General features: G+C 47.4%; 1 long non-coding RNA gene across 1 annotated transcript; it reads right to left on the reverse strand.

Moving 5' to 3' along the window:
• Positions 1-4620: 4620 nt before the first annotated feature.
• LOC108395547 (uncharacterized) lies at positions 4621-10781 on the reverse strand. The gene is made up of 3 exons (XR_001852694.3): positions 10486-10781; positions 6289-6510; positions 4621-4690 (listed from the first exon to the last, which is right to left on the reverse strand). It is a non-coding gene; the product is annotated as an uncharacterized lncRNA (long non-coding RNA).
• Between the last annotated feature and the right edge of the window lie 3242 nt (positions 10782-14023).

Here is a 14023-nt window from a genome sequence, read left to right on the forward strand (position 1 = left end):
ACTTGGCTCATACACTTATGGGAACTACAAAGTCTAAAAATCTGGTTGGCAGGCCCAGTGCTGTAAGTTCCAGTCTGAAGGCCAGCAGGCTCAGGACCCAGGAGAGCCAATACTTCAGGTCAAGTCTAAAGACAGGAAAAGACTACTGTCTCCACTCAGGCAGTCAGGTAGGTCTTTCCTCTTACCTGAGGGAGGGTCAGGCTTTTTGTTCTGTTCAGGCCATCAACTGATTGGATGAGACATACCCACATTAGGGAAAGCAACCTGCTTTGCTCATCTACCTATTCAAATGTTAATCTCATTCAAAAATATCCTCACAGACACATCCAGAATAATGTTTAGCCAAATATCTGGTCAGTCTGTGAATCAGTCAAGTTGACATATAAAATTAACCATCTCTCTCACACACACAGACACACATACATGTATATATTCACTGATATATATATTTATATGTATACCTATTCTTTTTAACTTGGGATCTGACCCTTGGCAGAGGAAGATACAAACATTTGACTTCTTATCAATTCAGCCTGAAATTCTCATTTTATCTTATGAAAACACTCCCTTATGAGCAATGGTGGAATAACTTGTGTTCAGCCTAGTTTCAAACTTACATCTTAAATTTTTGTTTTAAGAGATTCATTCACACCAAAGGTGTTAGCATTGAAGGGTACTTACTCAGCTAAGTGTTCTTTTTGAATTCCTGATAGCAGTAAAATGCTCAGAGGAATTGGGGCACCCTTGGGGAGGAGACCAAGGGGACCATCTCTGTACAGTATTGGAGTGTCATGATCCCCTGCGTCACTGTGTAACATCCTAGCTAGTGACCCTGCTTTTACCCCTGCTGCCCTGTGGTGTACCCTCAACATAGTGATCCTGCGAAACAATGTCTAGGCCATGCTGTCATGATCTTCCTGCCCAGGGGGAATCGCTTAGGGATGTGGGCAACACCATTCATTCAACATGTATTTACTGAGCACCTACTATGTGCCAGCCATTATTCTAGACACTAAGGACACAGAAGTGAACAAAAAAAGGTCTCTGCCCTTGTGAAATTTGCATTCCAGTTGGGGTGGAGTGGAGGAATAAGGAATAGCCACATAAACAAGTAAATAAGTAATGTTTCAGGTAGTGATAGACAGAGAAAAATGAAGGCATTTAAGGGGGATAGAGAGCAATGGCTGAGTGAGAGAAAGGTGATTTTCACAGGGTGATCAAGCTGATTTCTCTCTAAAGGGAGAACTGAAGGTAATGAACAAGAAAGCCATGAGCTTATCCAGATAAGAACTTACTTGGTAGAGGAAATGGCAAGTGCAAAGGCCCTGAGGCAGAGGGGTTCCTAGCATGTTTAAGGAGCACCAAGGAAGGAATGAAGTAACTGAGAGTGGTTAAAGTGAGATCAGAGAGGTGGTGGAGGGTCAGATGTGTAAAGATTAGTGAACATTGATTAGAAATTAGGCTTCTATTTTGGATGAAATGGGAAGCCAGTGGAGCATTCTGAGCACAGCCCTAGACATTGTTGTTACAGGATTACCATGTTGAGGGTACACCACAGGGCAGCAAGGGTAAAAGCAGGGTCACCAGATAGGAGGCTATTGTAAAGATGCAGATGAGAGACGATGGAAGCTTGGGACATGGAGGTAGTAGGGGAGAGGGTGAGAAGTCAGTTGAGTTTTGGTAACCAGCTTTCAGGAAAATATAAAAAATAAAAATAAAAGCTCTGATTTTTGAGACCGCAGAAATAAATGCAAGCATAGGCAGTTAACTAATACTTGACAAGGGAGCCAAGAACACCTGATGGATAGCCTCTGTAATAAACTAATAAATGGTGCTGGGAAAATTAGATATTCACATATAAAAGAATGAAACTAGACTGCAGCTGACACCACTCACAAAAGTTCGTTTGAAATGAGCTAAAGACTTAAATGTAAGACACGAAACCATGGAACCTCAGAAGAAAACAGGAAAAAAGCTCCTTGACATGGACCTTCATAATGATTTTTTGGATATGACAATCTAAAGTATGATAAAATAAAAATAAACAAGTGGGACTACATCAAACTAAAAAGCTTCTCCATAACAAAGGACACCATCAACAAACTGAAAAAGCAACTTAGGTAATAGGAAAAAAATAATTGTAAACCATACATCTGATATATGTTTATATTCTAAAAGATATAAAGAACTCATACAACTCAATAGCGAAAAAAACAAATAACCTTGTACAGCCACTATGGAAATCAGTACAGAGGATCCTCAAGAAATTAAAAATACAACTATCATATGATCCAGCCATTCCACTTCTGGGAATATATACACAGGAAACAAAAACACTAACTAAAGAATATATCTGCACCCCCACATTCATGGCAGCAGTATTTACAATAGCTAAGAAATGGAAACCTCCTAAGTGCCCATCAGTGGTTGAATGGATAAAGAAGCTGTGGTGTATATATATATATATATATGTGTGTGTGTGTGTGTGTGTATACATATATATATATATACACACACATACATACATACATATTAAAACTATACATGTAATTATGTATATATGCATATATATGTGTGTGTATATATATATATAGTGGAATATTATTCAGCCATAAAAATTGAAGAAATTCTGTCATTTGCAACCATATGGATGGACCTTGAAGGCATTGTGCTAAGTGAAATTCACTTACATGTGGAATCTAAACATAAAAACAAAAAAATGAAAAATCCCCACAAACTCATAGAAAAGGAAATCAGATGTGTGATTACCATAGGTCAGAGGTGGGGGGAGGACAAGTTGGAGGAAGGTGGTCAAAGGTACAAATTTCCAGTTATAAAATAAATAAGTACATCATGTGAAACATGATGACTGTAGGTAACATTGCTATATGTGATGTGAGGGAAAATTTTAAGAGTAAATATTATAGTTCTTACCACAAGGAAAAACTTCTCTTTTTCTTTCATCTGTATGAGTTGATGGAAGCTAACTAAACTACTGTGGTACTCACTTCACAGAATTTGTAAGTCAAACTATTACACTGAACACCTTAAACTTACACAGTGATATATGTTAATTTTATCTTAATAAAACTGGGTGGGAGGAGCTCTGATTTTTAGCATTTGCCAATTTATATGGTGCAATATTCCCACCATGGTTCACTTCAAGCCACTTACTGCCTAACAACCAGCTCACAAACTTCACAAGTGTTCTACAACCAGCTGTCAGCACACCTCTGTGGGACATAATTGGGCCGGGTCATATTTTGAGAGTACAGATAACAGGATGACTAATGGATTCAATGTGGGTCGTGAAAGAAAGGGAGGGGTCCAGGATGTCTCCAGAAGTTTGGCTTGAGCTACTAGGATAGAACTGATCTTTATTGAGATATGGAGGGATATAGGATGATCAGGTTGGGATATGCCATGTGTATGTCACTTAGACATCCAGTGGAGGTATCTGGCAGGCAGAGTTTAGGGGAGAAGTCTGCACAGCATAGGAAGGGAAGCAGACTCTCCTTCCTTGAAATGGTTCCCCTGCTGGTTTCGGCACAGTGGATTCCTGTCCAAGGCATGCAGCTGTGCCAGGGAACTACTGGAGGCTTTGGTTTGGAGCTTGCCGTAGGAATGGAGGTTCTGTCAGCAGAACTAGGGTGACTGGGGGAAGACAGCAAATTCAGTAAATGTCTTGGTTCAGTGAGTGCCCAGCGCAGGGCTAGATACCATGTAAATAAGACCCAGGCCCTGCCCTCAGGAAGTTTAGTCTGTATTTTAGTTTGGGGGAATAAAAGAAAGAATAATACAAGACATTCTATAATGAGGTCAACGTTTTGCTGAACTTTCTCTTAACATTCTCCACTGTCAGAGGACAGGGAGAGAGCGAGGCTGGGAGGCTGTATAGTCAGCATGACTCAAACTGAGTCCCAAAGAATGGGAGGCATTTTCCTGGGGAGATGAGAGGATAGCCCAGGCTTTTGGGTCTATAGGAGAAAAGAAGGCCAGGGCCACTGGAGAAGATGAATGCTCAGGAATAATGATGATAATCGTAACAGCCTTGATTGACCCTATAAAATGTCTCCATTGTGTGTATATCTAAGTACTTTATACATTGAGGTATTTAATCCTCATAATAAGCTTATGAGGTAGACACTACTTTCATCCCATTTTACAGATGAAGGATTATATCCCCACAGCAAGTAAGTAATAGAGAGAGAAAATAGTTCAGGCAGCCTAACTCCACAGCCCTTGCTCTGAGCTAGGGAGTAAAGTAGAAAATGGAGGTGGGCCTGCCTGGAGTCCCGAGTTTGCTCATGTTCGGGCAGGCAGGGTAGGCGAGCGCAGGGGACTGCCCAGGGTTCCCGGGGAGTTCCCTCGAGGCCTCTCATCTCCCAGACTTTTCTAAGATTAGTGAGAACAAACACTCACCATTCTCACCCCCAAAGTGAGAAGGCTGCTCCGGCCAACAGACTTGGATCTGTTCTATGACTTTGGGCTCTCAATCATTGTTAAAAACTACCCATTTTTAAAAGAAGAAATGGATTTGTTCAGTTTATTCCCAATTTTTGGATAAGATACAGAAGCCACTCAGAGCTTAATATTAACACCGTGCATCAGTGTTGGCCCTGCTCTGAGTGGCACATATCACACTTCAGCCGTCTGCAGTTCTCTGGGTGTTCGATGGGCTTGGCTTCTCCTGAGCAGCAAAAGCAAGAAAATTCAGTGAGAAGCCTCTTCCTCTCCAGGCCAGAATTTCTGCAAGAGGATGAGTCTCAGGCTCTATTTGTAGGGATATCAGAGGACCAGGCCCCAATCCTGTCACCCAGTGTGGACCAAACATTAGCCCTGCAGCTGGGCAAAAACCTATTATGTGTTTCAGCTAATCCCTGGATGTACTAATCTCTCCAATGGCCCCTATAACTCTCAGTCCATGAAAGAATGAAGGGGTGGTTTCAAAGACCCTAAGGACAACAGACATCTCATGCCATGCCGCCGCTGCCTGCCAGACATGCTAACAATAAGGGCTGCTGTTCCCTCTTCTGCCCGCTCTCCTTTCTGGCCCTCCCCATTGCTCTTCCTCTCCATCTTCCCAGGACCTGCGGTCTCAGGTCCACCTCTCTTTTCTGTCGGGCTCTCTTCTCATGTCTACTCACTCGCCTTCTCCCACATTTTGCTCTCTCTGTCTCTGGGACTGCCCTGGTCTGGAACCATTTCTGATCTCTTCCATTACTGACTTTTTTATTGAGGTATAATTTACACACAGCAAAATATACAAAACTCAGTGGACAGCTTGATGCATTTTGATTGTGTGTATGTCCAGGTAACCAACACCCAGATCAAAGTACAGAATATCCAGCACTTTGGGGTCTCTCTCCTCATTGAATGGCAACCACTGTTTTGATTTCTATCACCTCTCTTAAATTTCCTCTAAATAGAAGCATACAGATGTTATTTTTAGCTCCTCAGCCGTGGTGCTGCTGAAAGGAGGAAATGTACAGGAGGGCGGCCAAGTGGCATCTGACTCACTCTGCCTTGTTCCTCTTCTTGGAAGCCCTCAGTAAAGGGACTTTGAGTCTGGAGTTGCCCTACCCCACACTGGCCGGGCTCACCAGATGTCCCTGGAAGGGTGAGCTGGGTTCCTGTGCCTCCAGACACCCACCCCCAGTCCTCTGTGGGCTGCATCCTGCTCCAGGAGAGATTCTGTCATGTCCTTAACAAAGCCCCACAGATCCCTGCCCATCCCAGAGGGCCTCAGCTTCCCTTCTATGTCCCCTTGGGAAGAATCAGGAGTCAGGGGAGGCACTACAAATCCAGGGCACTATGAATCCAAGGCATTATGAACCCACACATGCCAGGACACTTCACTCCCCAAGGACCCTGTGGGCCCAAATGAGTGTAGTTTCTCAAGGTCATGTACCAGGTCTGTGTATTGTTTTCTCTGCACCTATTGGCCTCACTGGGTGGGGCATCCACACAGACTTTGAGAAGCCTATGTGGGAAGACCTCTGGAGGTCAATGGAGCTGGGAGGAGCTTCGGGGAGAGGGGTATGAGGACAGATGAAGGGAGCAACAGAGAAGTGAGGTAGCTACTCTGGGAGAGCGGATTTGGGGAAGGAATGGAGAGATGATAAAGGGGGGTGTCTGGGAAATTTTAGCATATGATGCTCAGTGTAATTCCCCCTCCATCAAACCTTCAGGAAAAAACAATGCTGCTCACCAATATTTTTGGAGGTGTGTAAGTTTTGTGCACACATGTGCATACGTGTGTGTGCGTGTGCATGTGTGCTGCAATACCTGCTGAACCTGGCCTCAAGCAGGGGCTACAGAGGAGCAGGGTGGCCAGAGGAGGTCCAGGGACAGGAAAGCTGCTCACGTGAGGCTGCTCCTGCCCCAGCCCTGCCCTAGGCATGCATCTGCTCTCCTCCTGCCCAGGACTTGGGCGCGCCACCTGCCTGTGACCTCAGCCCTTGGCACAGCATCTGACATACTCCTCTGGAGGCTCAAGGTGAGAGAGACCTGGAAAGGAATCAGGAAGATGGTCAGAAGCAATTACAAGTGGTGGATTTAAAAAGAGATGCAGGGCGTGCCACAGAAATGAGGAAGGCGGAAGAGGGCAAGAGCTCCTGGGCTCACTGTGTGAATTTCTCATCAGCTTTGAAGGTGGGGAGGATGAAAAGGGATTTTTTTTCTGCCCTCTTTTTTCCAATAAGCACTGGAAGCACAGAGTTAGAGTATAATCCTTATTGACTTCATCTGTCAGGTGGGATGAGAGATAGAGAGAGAGAAAGAGAGAGAGAAGAATTTCAAGGAGCAAGGGCCTTACCTCTCCAGTCCTCTCAGAGCCCCTGCCCAAGTTCTCAGTCCCTGCTGACCTCCCCCGAAACTGTGGATTCAAAACTTTCAGCCTTCAAGTTGGAAAAAAGGTAGGGAGTCAGGCTCCAGGGCCAGGCTGAGGGGCAGCAAGTGGGAGGGATGCCCAGCTCCTCCTGGTTTTTCTCTGCCTTGGCCAAGGGCCTGAGAGGAGGCTAGTGGAGAAGGGGCCCTGGAAAGAAAGCCCTACACTGAAAGCTTCAGAGAGTTGTGAGAAAGGAAACCACAGTTTCAATTATCCCACAAATTAGGGAGTTTCTTTGTGCTTTTATGTCTATTCTTTGTTTTCGAAATTTTTTTAAATGTGCTGGACAAAATGCAGAAGACAGGGAAGGCCCTGAGGAAACCCGGGAGCTTCTAACACCGCCTGTGGAGAGCTGCTCTGTCCAGGGTTATGCTCTTTGGAGTGTGGCCCCAGCCAAGGACTGATGCAGATGGGCAGCAAAGCCCAGCCACTTCAACCCAATGCAGGACGTCTTATCTCCACAGCTTCTGGTGGGGTCAACAGAGGCTCTTGTCCGCATGGCAGGTCGGCTGCTCCCTCAGCCTGACCTGCTTCTTCCCTCCCTTCCACTGGTGCTGGTCCTAAGGGCCCCCTTCATTTCACAGCCTGCAAGCTGAACTCCATGTAAGATCGCTGGGATTTCTAATAACTGCAAGAAGAGAAAAAAACAAGGCTGTGTGATACAGAGTAACAGCAGGGAGGGCAGAGTGGGCTGGGGACTCCTGGAAGTAGGACAGCTGGGGTGTGGGCATTGACGGTGAAGGAATTGGGCTTGTGAGTGGCTGGAACAAAAGCTTTCCAGGAGAAGGGGACAGTTGAAGGCTGTAGGGTATCAAGGGGCCTGGCACAGGCCTGGGGCCTCCTGCTGTGAGAATGTAAATGGGTAGGTTGTAGCAGGCTCCCCAGCAGGGAGGACTTGTGAGTACAGGCTTGAAGGTGAGATGGTTATTTCTGGCATGAAAAAGTGGGTAACTTCCTAGTCCAAGAGACAACACAGGCAAAGGCACGAAAGTGAGAGAAGAATCTACTGGGGCTGGAAGGTGGGATTTGTTAGTGGGAATGCAGGAATACAGGGGTGGAAAGGCAGTCTGGAGCCAGAGTTCACGACTGCTAACTGTGGTTGCATGTGGTGAGGGGTTGGGTGTTCTGCAAAGAAAACGGTTGAGTTGGGCAAGGAAAGGCTGGGCCTGGGGGGCCAGTTGGAGGGCCCAGCAGGAGTCTAGGTAAAAGGCAATGAAGCTGGACTAGGACAATGGCATGGGGCATGAAAAAGGAGACCGATTCGAAAAATATTTTGCAGAGCTGATAGAAGGCGGCCTATGGGGGTTACGGGAGTTGTAGAGAGTTAGCGTCAGCCTCGCTGGTTTGGCTGCCAGCTTGCCGGGTGGTGCTGAGGCTGGAGATGCAGAAAAGGAAGGGGGCCCGTGTGGCAGAGGGAGAGAGAGATGCAAGACCCTGAGTGGTGATGGCTAGAGGGGAATCTGGAACCCAAGGGAGGGCTGGGGCAGAGATCCAGCTCCTTGGCCCTTAGTGAGAGGGGAAGCTGGGAAGTGAGGGAAACGAAAGAGCGCAGCATGAGCTGAGAAGAGAAGGCCATGCAGAACTGGGAAGAAGAGCAGGGAACTGGCAAGAAGACCCGGTCAGGCTCGGGGTGAGGGGGTGGGGAGCCGGGGCAGGGAGCCGGAGAGGAGGCAAGGAAAGGCAAGCTCAGGCCCCACAGAGGGGCGAGCAGAATCGGAACAGCAAAGAAGCCCCTGGAGGCAGCAGTAAGAAGCCATCAGCGTCCTCAAGGAGAGCGGTGACGCAAGCGGCCGAGGCTTCAATGGAGGGTAGAAAGTAGATGCAATAAGACAAAGTACTCTTCTGATTCATCAACATTTACTGAGTGGCTAGAAAGTCCCAGAGAATGTGTCAAGCCCTTTTTACTAACGTACATTAACCCATTTAATCCTCACAATAAGCCTGAAGAAAGGTTGGGATTTTCATCATCACCATTTTTCCAGCTGAGGAGACAAGCCCAGAGAGGTTGAGAAACGTGTTAAATGTCACTCAGCTCTACTACATTGTAGACCTCATGTCCTGACCCTCCATCTTGTGCTCTTTTGCCCATATTATGCTGTCTTTCCTTTTAAAACAAAAGGAAAGGAAGGAGATGATTTGGTGGCTTGGAAGGAAAGCAGGATCAAATAATGTTCCTAGGTTTTTAGGACTGGAGATACTTAACGTGTGTATAGGCTTTGGGGAAGGAATGAGAGGGATGGCAATGTAAGAGTGGAAAGGGCTTACTGCAGAATCCAGAGGGAGTGGGGAATGGAATCAAGTGCGTGGGATGAGCCTGGAAAAGGTCAGGCCCCTCTGAGCTGGCAGGCAGAGGGAATGTGTGTGTGAATAGGTGTCTGTGCTTTGAGGCCAATGGATTGAAGTCAAGGGAAGCGGATGGTCTCAGCCTCTTCAGTGAGGTAGGAGGCGAGGTCCCTTGCTGAGTCCTAGTCAGCAAATGTGTTTGTTCACGGCAGAAGTCTGTTCAGAGTAGCTTAAGCACAAGTAGGGATTTGCTGGGAGGCAACCAAGTATCTCACAGATAAAAAGACCAGAAAAACAGCTGGGGCTCTTAGGGAGATGCTCTCGCCATCTCCCCAGGGCCAGACAGAGTCCCATCCTACTTCCCTCCAGGCACCTGCCTCTCCTTGCTGGTCTGTAACCATTTAGCCCTGGGGTCCAATGTGGACAAATCAGAGCCTTTATGTCCCAGTTCCTAATTTTCAGGAGATGGGATCCAATTGGTTCTCACCTTGGGACAGGTAACCACCATTGGTCCAATCAGAGTTGTTCAGGGTTTGGGGTGTCCTGAATCCAGGGAGGATTCTAGACTCAAAGTGGTAGAGGGTGGACAGAGCAGTAAAGGGTCTCTGAGCTAGAGCAAGAGTGTCAAAGGAGAAAAGAGGTTGAAGGTCCAAAGCTGCCGACATGCTCCTCCCCAAAGTATTGCCAGTCCTCTGAGCTGGATGAGGGTGGAAAGACTTCATGCATAATGAAGTTTATCAGCAAGGATGTGAGGTTTTTTTCTAACAACTCACAGAATATTGGAAGAAATGGAAATCTTGATATTCAATAATTTCACGGCTGGAGAGGACTTGGGGGGTGATTGGCAGGAAGGTGAAGGAGGGCCAGAGAATTGGGGTTGGTGACAGAGTAGCTGGAATGGCCTTACCAGGGCTGGCTAGGGGATGCTATGGTGGGAGATGTGGAGGGAAGCTGGGGAAATGGGGAGCAGTCAGTGGCCAACATCAGGGAGAGTGAAAGAGCAGGATGGGAGGCACAGGATTGGGAGGGAGGTCAGCTGGGTTTGACTTCTCATCAGGACCACTGAGGACTTGTCCCTGAGTCTTCTCTCATACCAACTCTCCACGCTGGACATCAGACCAATTTGCTGACCTCTCTCCCCTTCCTTTGAGAAACATAATTGACACACAACTTGGACCCAATAAAAGATTCCTCTAGGCGCCGAGCCTGCGCAGCACAAGGAGAGAGGAACAAGATCACTATCACTTTGTAATTCCCTCAGAAGTGCGGAGACAATCCATCACCCAGGGAAACAGCGTCTTCCCTGTACTCACCCCATCACAGGGAGTTCGCACATTTTCATGTTTGATCTCCTTTTCAGCCTGGAGAAGGCCATCTCTGGGGCCCTCACTTTCTCCTCCAGCTGACACCAGCTTTCCATTTCTGTCCCTCAGAGCACGGAGGCTGCGTGTCTCGAGCAGCAGCAGCTGAGAGAGGCTCATGGAGGAGAGGCCTGCCCTGGGCTCTTCTGTCATTCTCTGGGCTCCTCTGAGGGGCTGGTCTGACCTGCAGGGGGGGAGGACTTGAGAACTGACAGGAAGGGCAAGCTTGACTAGCTCCAGGACCCCACTGTGAAGAGACTAGGGAGACAGAGGAAGTCCAGACACTCCTCTAGCAGCCTCTAAGTTTCTGTGGGCAGAGCCCATGTCTGCCATGCCCCCACTGTGTCCCTGGCAGTGGGCCCACAGCTTCCTGGGAGGAACTTAATGTTATTGTTGAACATGGACAAAGTGCTGCCTTCTGAGTTGAGATGCAGTCTGCAGCAGGGCTGCCTGGTAGCAGGAGAACAGACCGAAGGGCTATCTCAGTCCCCTTCCCACACCCTGCTTTCAGGCTGAGGGCTCACAGCCTGCGCTAGAGACATGCTTCAGAGAAAAATGGTCTGTTCTGCAGGCAAGGGTCCAGGGGTTAGGTTCCCAAGGGAAGCCTCCCTGTCACTATTCCAGAATGTTTTTCTCCACCTCCACCCAGAGGACATCCTCTTGGAAGGAGTGTCTGTAGGGAAATTCTCTTTCTTAGGGTTAAATGAGGGGCAATGGCTTAAGTCCAACTGGGATAAACTGGGCCTGCATTAAGAAGAGTGTCCCTTACTAGGTCAAAGTTCTAGTGTTTCCATTCATTCATTCAACAATTTTACAGAGTATCTTCTACGTGCTAAGCACTGTTTAGGGTGTCAGGAAAACAATGATGAGCAAGATACAAAGGGCACCTCTCCTAAAAGTCAGACCTTGAGAATTGTTTGTATGAAAAATTAGAAACATACTCAAAACTAGATAAAAAAAGAAAGGGGAATTTGTCAGAATGATGCAGGCATGACTTATACCAGCTGAGGACAAGAAGTACAACCAAGACCCAGGTGAGACTGACACTGAGACTTGCAGAATCAGCCCCCAGGGTTGCCTTCAAAGCTCTCGGGGACAGATTAGGTCTCTCTTCAGTCTGAAGACGGACACACAGCTTTAGCACCACCATGGCAGGAAGTGGCTACCCCAACCTACTTCTTGCAGGATCCTCCAGTTCTAGAACCCAGCGCCAACCCCTTCAGCCTCTGTCCTAGGATTTTCTCCCTTGGGTTCAGATGTCCCCCTCCAGTCCAATCAGCTATGGCCTGGGAGAGAAAGGACTGGTGGTTTAAAAGGGCAGATGGAGTGCTTGTAAGTGGGTAGGGGGGAGATCTCTAGTTCAATCCATGAGAATGCCGGGAGCTCATTTGCTGAGACCTTCCCCCTCTCTCTGCCCCACTAGAAGAGATGCCTGGACCACTTAAACTAGGTGGTGATGCTAAGAAGGAAGCCCCATTAAGACTGAATGAGGCCTCTTCCTCCTGCCTTCCAGCCTGGGGAATTGTTCCATAATTAAGGGGAAAAATGATGAATGCAGAGACAGAGAAGTCCCCATACTTTATCCTTATTGCCATTGAATTAACGGCATAACATATCATGTTTTATTATAACTTTATAATAATTACAGTTATTATGGAATTCATGTATATGGAAAAGGCAGAAATATTACTATATTAAGTCGTGAGGACCTTCAGTGGGATTTACTGAGCAATAAGTGAATTCCAAATACTTGGCATAAAACAGAAGTTTTTCCCCAACACAGGACTCTGTTAGCTATCATGAAACTCAGACAGCTCACTTCCCATGGGACCAGGCAGTCTGCCCTGATTATTTTCTCTTCCTCCAGGCAGTCTGCCCTGATTCAGAAGGCTGTGTTTAGAACTTCCCTCTTCAGGGTAGAGCTAATACCCATACTATCTTGGCATGTCTCAAAGGTCAATGAATGTCAGCCTGAATGTTGAGATAAACCTTTTCCATTTGCATAGGGCTTTATAGTTTTCCGAACATGATCACAGACATGAGGTCAAACAGAAAACTCTTTTGAACATAGAGCTATATGGGCATCAGAGTTATCAACAGCCTCTGCCCATGGTGCCTTTGTGGGGCAGGGAGAGGGGTAGGGAATTAAAGTCATGCCAAAGCCCAGGTCATTTTTTAAGAAATTACTGAGCCCTTGGCAATGACCGTATGCAGTCAGGGGAAGCCTTTAGGCACATGCTGGCTAGGGCCCTAGAAATGGTGGCAAAGGAGAGGAAGAGACAGAGGGAGAGGAGGATCGCCAGGGGGAGCTAAGGAACGCTCAGAGGAAAGAAGACTTGGGAGAAGGAGAGAACCATCAACTGCCAGATGGGCCCTTTTGTGTAGGTAGAAACAGACTAGGTCTCTGGGCTCAGGAAGTGGGGACAGAAGAGCAGAGGTAGGACCTAAGTGCAGATTTTGTTTGTCCCAGGGCACAACTCTGTAGTGGGGAGAGCAGTCCAGCAGGCAACAGTACGGCCTTGTAAGTGTTGGGATTCCTGAAGTCTGGAAGCTGGTTCATTGCTTTATTCAACCCACACTTCTCTAGTGCTCCTTAAGTAGGGGCCAGAGTGGGGCAACAGTACCCTCGGAGATGCCCCAGTGAAGTGGAGAAGTTGGATAATGAACAATCAAGCCACAACCAAGAGCACGAGGACCAGCTGTGAAATGGGCTACAGAAAAAGGGAAAAGGGAGACTCTGGGAAGGAAGGAAGGAAGGAAGGAAGGAAGGAAGGAAGGAAGGAAGGAAGGAAGGAAGGAAGGAAGGAAGGAAGGAAGGAAGGAAGGGAGGGAGGGAGGGAGGGAGGGAGGGAGGGAGGGAGGGAGGGAGGGAGGGAGGGAGGGAGGGAGGGAGGGAGGGAGGGAGGGAGGGAGGGAGGGAGGGACTTTGATGCAGAGTGTCCTTTAAGTGCTAGATATCTCTAGCACTTTAAGTTCAGCTATCTCACTCTATGCTCAAGACCCTAAAGTATGTGTTATATTTCTCCATTTCTACAGATGAAGAAACCAAGTCAGTGAGGCTAAGTGGGTTATCCAAAGTCATTAGGTCAACACGCATTTTTCTGGATGCCTGTTTTGTAAGTGACCCCACCAGGAATGGAGCCCCCAGCAGATGGAAGTGGGTGGAGATGGTGCAGGACTGTGGAGGCCATCCCCCTGCTGAGTGGAGTTCAGGCCACATGGCCACTGAAATTGCATCAACCCTGAGATCCTGCATGTGTGTGCCTGGGTCAGCTCAACAGCTCACAGGTTCAGGATCCCAGTGGCCAGAAAATTTTAAGGCACAGAAGATCAATCACTTACCCAAAGCATGGATTCCCTCTACAAACCTTTGTGGAGCAATCATGGAGTCTGTGTGTGAGCATCTTCGGTGATGGGGTTCCCTCTCTCTGCAGGGAGTGCTCACACATGGGATGTCCTTCCCTGCAGCAGAGGCACCTTTGTGTCACCT

This window comes from Manis javanica, chromosome 4, assembly GCF_040802235.1.
Source record: "Manis javanica isolate MJ-LG chromosome 4, MJ_LKY, whole genome shotgun sequence".
Classification (NCBI taxonomy): domain Eukaryota; kingdom Metazoa; phylum Chordata; class Mammalia; order Pholidota; family Manidae; genus Manis; species Manis javanica.